Source organism: Camelus bactrianus, chromosome 20 (genome assembly GCF_048773025.1).
Source record: "Camelus bactrianus isolate YW-2024 breed Bactrian camel chromosome 20, ASM4877302v1, whole genome shotgun sequence".
NCBI classification, from domain to species: domain Eukaryota; kingdom Metazoa; phylum Chordata; class Mammalia; order Artiodactyla; family Camelidae; genus Camelus; species Camelus bactrianus.
The window spans coordinates 9766708-9773946 of NC_133558.1; the positions used below are offsets into that span (position 1 = coordinate 9766708).

Here is a 7239-nt window from a genome sequence, read left to right on the forward strand (position 1 = left end):
AGTCTCCAGGTTGGTGAACATATCAAAGTGCTGGGAAGATGACGTGCCCAAGAGGGTATGGAAGCCCCACGCACCGGTCCACCCCCATTCCCTTGCCTTATGAATCTCATCCATTGGCTGATCCCGAGTCGTAGCCTTTTTAATGAACTGGTAATGGTAAGTAACTTGCCCCGAGTTCTGTGAGCCGTTCTAGCAACTATCAAAGCTGAGGAAGGGGTTGTAGGAACTCTAGTTTACAGCTGGTTGTTCAGAAGTACAGGTCACAACGTGGGACTTGCAACTGAAGTGGAGGGAGGAGGTGAGGGGGGCAGTCCTGCGGGCCTGAGCCCTTAACCTGTGGTGTCTGCACTAAGGCAGGTAGTTAATGTTAGAATTGGACTGGACTGTAGGATAGCCAGCTGGTGTCCAGAGAGTTGGAGAACTGGCTGGTGTAAGGAAGAGCCCCACACATTTGATGTCAGAAGTATCGGGAGTGGAAATAGTTCAGATGAACAAAAGCAGTTAGCACAGTGCCTGGGCATGCAGTAAGCTCTCAGTCTTGGTTATTATCATCCCTGGAATGCCCTTCTGACCTGCCTCCACCCCTAACCCTGTCCCTACTCTCCCCACGTGGATGCCAAACCTCCAGAGCTCTCCCCACAGCATCATCTTACCACCCTGGGTCCCGGTTACCTCCCACTGGGCAACAAACCACCCCAAGAACAGTGGCTGAAAATAATGACCCCATGTATTTTGTTCTTGAATCTGCACTTGGGCAGGCTCGACAAGGATGGATTTCCTCTGCTCTAGTTGGCATCAGCCGGGGCGGCTCAGAGGCTGAGGGCTGGAATCTAAGGCCATGTTCACTCCCGTGTCCAGTGCTAGGTGCAGGCTGACGACTGGGCGCTTGGCTGGGGCTCCCCATCAGAATATGGACGTGCGGACTCCACAGGTCCCTTGGGCTTCCTCTTAACGGCAAGTGTCCCTACAGAAAAAGAGCCCAGTAGGAGCCCTGATCCCTTTAGTGACCTAACTTGGAAGTCACACAGTGTTATTCCTTCCAGTCTATTCTTTGGTCAGGTCATAAAGGTCCTCCAAGCTCAAGGGCAGAGGAAATAAACCGCCTTCTTGATGGGCCAGTGGCAGGTTCTGGAAAAGAGTGTGGGGCCAGAAATAATACTGCCGTAGTTATGGCTTTTACTTTCTGTATTCTGATGCTTTGACAGACAGCAGGGTCCGTGCTGACCTCGGAGAGACTGCCCTCCCAGGAAACCCATTCTGAGACATAGTAAACAGCTAACCCACGAGCGCACTTTTCAAATACAAACCAACCAATCCAGAGCCGGCAGCCCAACCATCTCACTTATCAGCTGTCTCACTCAGGGCCACCCTGCACCTGCCCTAATGCCCCCAAGGCCAGGTACCAGACAGCTAGGGACAGTCGTATGCCCCAGAGCCCACTGAAGGCATTCCAACTAGACAGTCCTAAGCCTCCTCACCATGCCTCATGGCTCCTCCCCACAGAAACCACTAGAAAGGCTCCTGCCCGCAGTTTCTCCCTCCCTCTGCCTCCTGATGACTCTGGTCCTTCCCCGTGTGGCCCCTCATGGCGTGGCCTGCCCCCTTCTCTTGCAATCTGTGATTATAACACTATCTTTTCAGTGGTAAATGTCTCCTGATCTGTTGGCCTTACTATACCTCAAGCTTTCTATTAATATACCATATTTTAGAATAATGACTGTGGCCCATTTGGAGGAAATAACAACCTTCCACACTCTGTTTTATAATTGATTATGTACTTGCCTTTCTCCTCATCTTGACTTTATACACACAGAAAACAGACCTTTATCTCCTTATCTCCTGTGCCCAGTACATAGGAAGTACCTGCTGAATGTTTGTTGACTGACTAGCTGACTGAATTTGACAACCACACTACCACATTTGTCCTCCTTATTAAGTGTCCAAAGAGAAAGGACTCTTTGCAGATTCCTTTAACACGCCCTGCCACAATAGTTGCTTGCTCAGCGGGTTCTTCTCTTTCTGTTCCACCACGTGTGTGTGAAGGACACTCCAAAAAAACCCAGCTCCTGTCACCTCTGCTTTGTGAGGTTTCCTGGGGCAGAACAAGCCTCCCCTGTGTCTCAGGGGTTGGACATGCGGAGGCAGAGTGGGAACCCCTGAGGCAAGTCTCATCACCAGAAGGCTGCCCTGGCACGCAGAGCACTTGGAGAAGCTGGTCTCTGAACCATCTGCAGTCGTGCATGCAAACAGCTGAAGTGTCCCCCATCCAGGCAGGTCAGTCACGCTCTGTGAAACTAACTTGGGGATAGTTTCCTCAGTGCTCAAATCTCCAGACAGTCCCCAAAGGAAGGGAGTTATGCCCTCAACTGCCCCCATCCCGGAAAAGCTGAGAAACTGCAAGGCTGTGCAGAGCCCCCGGGACAGTGCCTGGATTCTCCCTGGCAATGGTGGCAACAGGAAGGAGCAAAAGCAAGGGAGTGCTCCTCCATCCTTCAGGTTTCTAGTCCCTCCTCCCGTTCCTCCTGTGGGGGCAAAGCCTTCCAAAAGAGCCAGTACCTTCCTCTTCAGCCCAAAGGGTGTATGAGAGGAAGGTCACCTTAGCCAGACTCCCAGCAAGGCAGGAGGTCAGGGAAGAGCCCCCCCACCTCTTCCACCTGAGTACCAACTGCTGGAATCCATTTGACAATTAGCAAAATCTAGTTTTATTCCCCGATGAGAGATGAGACTTAAAATGCAAATACTCCTGAGAGAAATAACAAGTTGGCTTAAGATCAGTCAGTACTTATTGCAACAAATAACCCTTCTCCATGAGCAGATTTGGGGGAGGGCAGGAGAGGAAGCGGAGAGGAAACTCAGGGGCAGAGGATGGATTTTCCCTCTCCTTCCAGAGGACGCTTCCATCCTTTGGCCATAACCTTGTCTAAAAATCTCATTGAGAGTTTCAAGCAGCTGTCAGAAAGCCATTCTAGTTCCACATCCCCAATGGCCGTCAGATCCCATTCGCCACATCACCCAACTAACCAGGCGCCTAGGAGTCCTTCAGTTGCTCAGAGTTCTCCGCAGAAAAATGGTTTTTTTAATGCGTAGAGGGTGAGACTTTTCTCAGGCAAATTCCAAATTGTAAATGCAATATCACTCACAACAGCCAAAAGGTGGGAACCAACCAGCAGATGCATGGATAAACAAAATGTGGTATAAACACAATGGAATGTTATTCAGCCTTGAAAACGAAGGAGGTTCTGATCCACATCACAACATGGATGAACTTCAAGGACATTATGCTAAGTAAAATAAACCAGACACAAAAGGACAAAAATTACATGATTTCACTTGTAAGAGGTACCTAAAACAGGCAAATTTGTAAAAACAGAAAGTAGAATGTGGTTACCAGGGGCTGGAGAAGGGAGGAATGGGGAGTCATTGTTTCATGGGTACACAGTTTCTCTTTGGGATGATGAAAACGTTCTGGAAATGGATAGTGGGATGGTTGTTTGACCACGTGAATGTACTTAATACCAGCAAATTGTATACCTAAAAAGTGGCTAAAATGATAAATTCTATGCTGTATATATTTAACCAAAATAAAAAGGGTTTTAATGCAATTACCACTCTCCCCAGTTTATTACTTGTCTTTTTCCCTGACTTTTTAAAAATTTTTTAATATTTTTATTATTGTATTATTTAATTATTTTATTTTGGCAGGGCGTAGGTAATTAAGTTTATTTATTTTTGGAGGAGGTACTGGGGATTGAACCCAGGACCTTGTGCATGCTAAGCATGTGCTCTACCACTTGAACTATACCCTCCCTAACTTTTGCCCTGATTTCTGACCCAATCCTCTGTCGCTGACTGAGCACCACTGAGCAGGGAGGAGCAGTGTCCAGGAGCAGGGGGAGGACATCCAGGTGAAGCTTCTGATACCACAGACAGACCAGTACTTATGCCAGAAATGAGGGCTGGTCTGTTTCCACACCACCCCTGAAACACCTTGTCTAGCCTGCCCTCTGTTACATCACACGTTCAAGAGCTGCCTTTTACCCACAAACTCCTTATGCCAGAGTTCACCACCCTCCCATCGGGCCCCAGCCCAACTTGCCAACTTCCCTCCGGATACCAACCTTGACAAACTGCTCCGACCGCTTGGCCTCTTCCCTGTTCTCCAAATACACCGTGTGTTGACGCTACTGGATCTCCTGCCCACCTTTCAAAGCCCAACCCCCCAAGCCGCTGCTCCTCAGGGGTCCCTCCTCAAGCCATTTCGTTCAGAGACACAAGCCCTTCCTGAACCCTGGGCTCACAGCATCTTTCATCTGCTGCCTTCCTTTTATTGCTTGGTTCTACGACAGATCTATCCACCGGTGTTGGTGATTAGATTCTGAAGATTAAGACTCTAAGGAACTTTAGGAGATTATTTCATTTGACTCAATACGTAGCTAGGGCACAGAGCCTGAGCAATAGCTTGCCTGGGGTCCCAGCACTCCTTAGTGGCAGAGGAGAGAAGAGAGGCTACGTCCTGATCCCTACTCCATTCCCTCCTTCGTGGCACCACGTGGCCCTCTTTGAACTATTCGAAATGTGTTCGCCTTATTGTCCCCAACAGGACTTGGACGCCACGTCAGGGCAGGCAAGGACCACACCCCATGTCATTTCTGTCCTGACGAAACCCAGCACAGCCTTAATGAGATGTCCATGTTAAAACCATAAAGGGTCACTAGGTCATCCTCTTAACCGCTCGGGCCTGAAATTTCTCTTAAACTTTTCCTACAAATAAGGTCTCTTTCTCCTCTGCCAATTCAGAATACCTTCCTTATGAGTCTCCTACTTGTGAGTTAGGCAAACCCAAACAAAAGCAGGTGGATAATAGAGTTGCAGGTGGATAACTTCACCAATTTTTGCAACCTCAGAAGCACGCTCGGTTTACTTCTTGTCCCTAACTGTGGACCCACCACAAGTTGAACCAGACTTACTTGCTCTAATTTTATCTCCACTTGGCAGGCAGACATCGGTTCCCTTGATCTGTCTCCTAGACCGTTCCTCTGTCACTCTTTCTGTCTCGGCCACGCGGGCTTTCTCTCAGTTGGAACCTCTGTAGGCTGCTTCCGCCTCCATGTAGCTCTTAGAAAGAGAAAGAAAAAGAACAAGAAATCACAGCTTCTTATTCGTGATAGAGGCAGAACCCTCCTGGCGGGCCAGGTGGCATCTACTTACAGGGGTTATTTTGCAGATGTCCCACTACCTGGGACAAGCCCAGCTCTCCTCCCACAGACTCTGGAGTCCGTTCTCTCCGCCAGCCTCATGGCTTCCATCAGGAGCAGGATGTGGCTCCTGCTATCACAGACCATAAAACCCAAAGGCTGCAGGGCTGGGGGCACCCACCCGTCCATCAACATTGGGGTTTGATGATGGGGAAGGAAGAAAGGAAACCTGGGGAAAGTTCTGAACTCTGAGCAAATTTGGAGAGGTAGGATGAGGGAGACAGACCCAGACAAGGCCATAATTACAGAAGTCTCGTGCAAAACTTAATTAAAATTTGGGCAGAAATGAACACCAGAAACAAACGTCATCAACTTAAAACACCAAGGAAGGTAAACACTGCCCTAGACTCAGAACAAGAAAGGGAGGAGGAAGGAAAGATGGAGCGATCACTCCAGATATCAAGCAAATCAAATTACCCTGAAGGCCGGGCCAGACACATGCATTAATCACCAGTTATCCCAGCTGCACACCTGTATGGCGTGCTCCGGACGACTCCAGTGGATGGGAGCGGGCCAGCGGCTTCCCCGAGGCTGGCTGGAAGGGACGGGGGGCAGGCCCAGTGCAGCGCTACCAGAAGTGGCCATGTGGCACCCCCAGGTCCCCTGGGCGGTGGAAGAAGGAACAGAAGAGTTAGATTCAGGCAGGTAAATGCAATCCCCAGCTCTCCAGCCAAGTTACTTTTTTCTTCCTTTTTTTTTTTTTTTCTTTGGCAGTTCAGTAACTTTATCTGACCATCAGCAGTTAATTCTCCTGCACATTAACTGTTGGTAGATTTTTGAAAGTGGCGACTAGTACATAGGTAACCAATGTACAGAGCTTGTTTGTTGAATCTAATCTTCATGACATATTCTGGACAACCGCCCGTGGATACAGTCTGGGCCGGTCCTTATTCCTTTGGCCCAGACAGCTATTTGAGCCTGGTGTCAATGGGCAGAGATCCCATCCTTCATGGCAAATTTCCAGACTTCTCTGAGTGCAGAGAGGCACACTTCTTGAAACCCGCTCCACGGATGCGCTTGTGAACGTTGATAGTATATTCTCTGGTCACCACCTCCAGGATGGCCGGCCGGCCCTTCTTCTCACCACCCTTCTCTGCGGCAGCCATTCTGTTACAGGAGGCAAGTTCATGTGCCCGCTGCACCATGAGGCCAAACAAACTGAAACAATGGAGTGTGGAGCAGAGAGAGGTTTACTGCAGGGCTGGGCAAGGAGGACAAGGTGGCTCATGCCCAAGAAAACCCTGAACTCCCCTAAGGGTTGCAGTAAAGCATACTTAAGGGCCAGGTAAGGGATGGGGGTGGGGTAGGGGAGTAGGGGGTGGGCACAAGGCACAAGAACCGCTCTGATTGGTTGATGTGGAGGTAACAGATCGGTCAGTCAACACTACCAACCCCAAGGCTCCAGGAGGTCTGGGGGCCACGTGCTCTCCATCGTCTAGTTAATTTCTTCCCTCTGGTGGTGGTTTGTAGCATCTGAAAAACTCAGGAAATATACATGCGATGCTATTATCTGGGTACTTCAGAGAGGAGCTACAGCAGAGGATATAGGGGAGGGGTCTGACCCTGGAAGGCCCCACAGGGTCCTGCTCAGGCTGGGGTTGGAAAAAAAGCCCAAGTTAACTTTCCTTGGCTCCTTTTATTTCTGGAGCCCTCGGGCAAGAGGGCCAACTCCTAAACTCACACTGTTGATGGTTTTCTCCTCTCATGAAGTTCAGAGTGGAGGGGGAGGGAGAGCAGGGGAGTGGACAGGAGCAGTGGGGTGGGGTGGGGACAAAACGAGCCTTTGACTTTGTTCCCGGTGCTGCACAGGCTTTATACACCCACAAGTGAGTCCCCAGGGCTGGTCACAAGCTGAACTTCCTCACAAAAAGGGTCTGGAAGGCAGCTTGGCCATCCAGGCTGGGAGCTATTTGCCCCTGATGAGACATTGCAAGTGGGAACCATCTGAGTCTGTGCCTATGTGAATGCCAGAGTGCATGCAGAG

The 7239-nt window shown here is 49.7% G+C and overlaps 1 pseudogene; it reads right to left on the minus strand.

Annotated features, from left to right (window-relative positions):
• Nucleotides 1–5573: 5573 nt before the first annotated feature.
• On the minus strand, nt 5574–6361 carry LOC105061601 (large ribosomal subunit protein eL31-like; annotated as a pseudogene).
• Nucleotides 6362–7239: the final 878 nt, after the last annotated feature.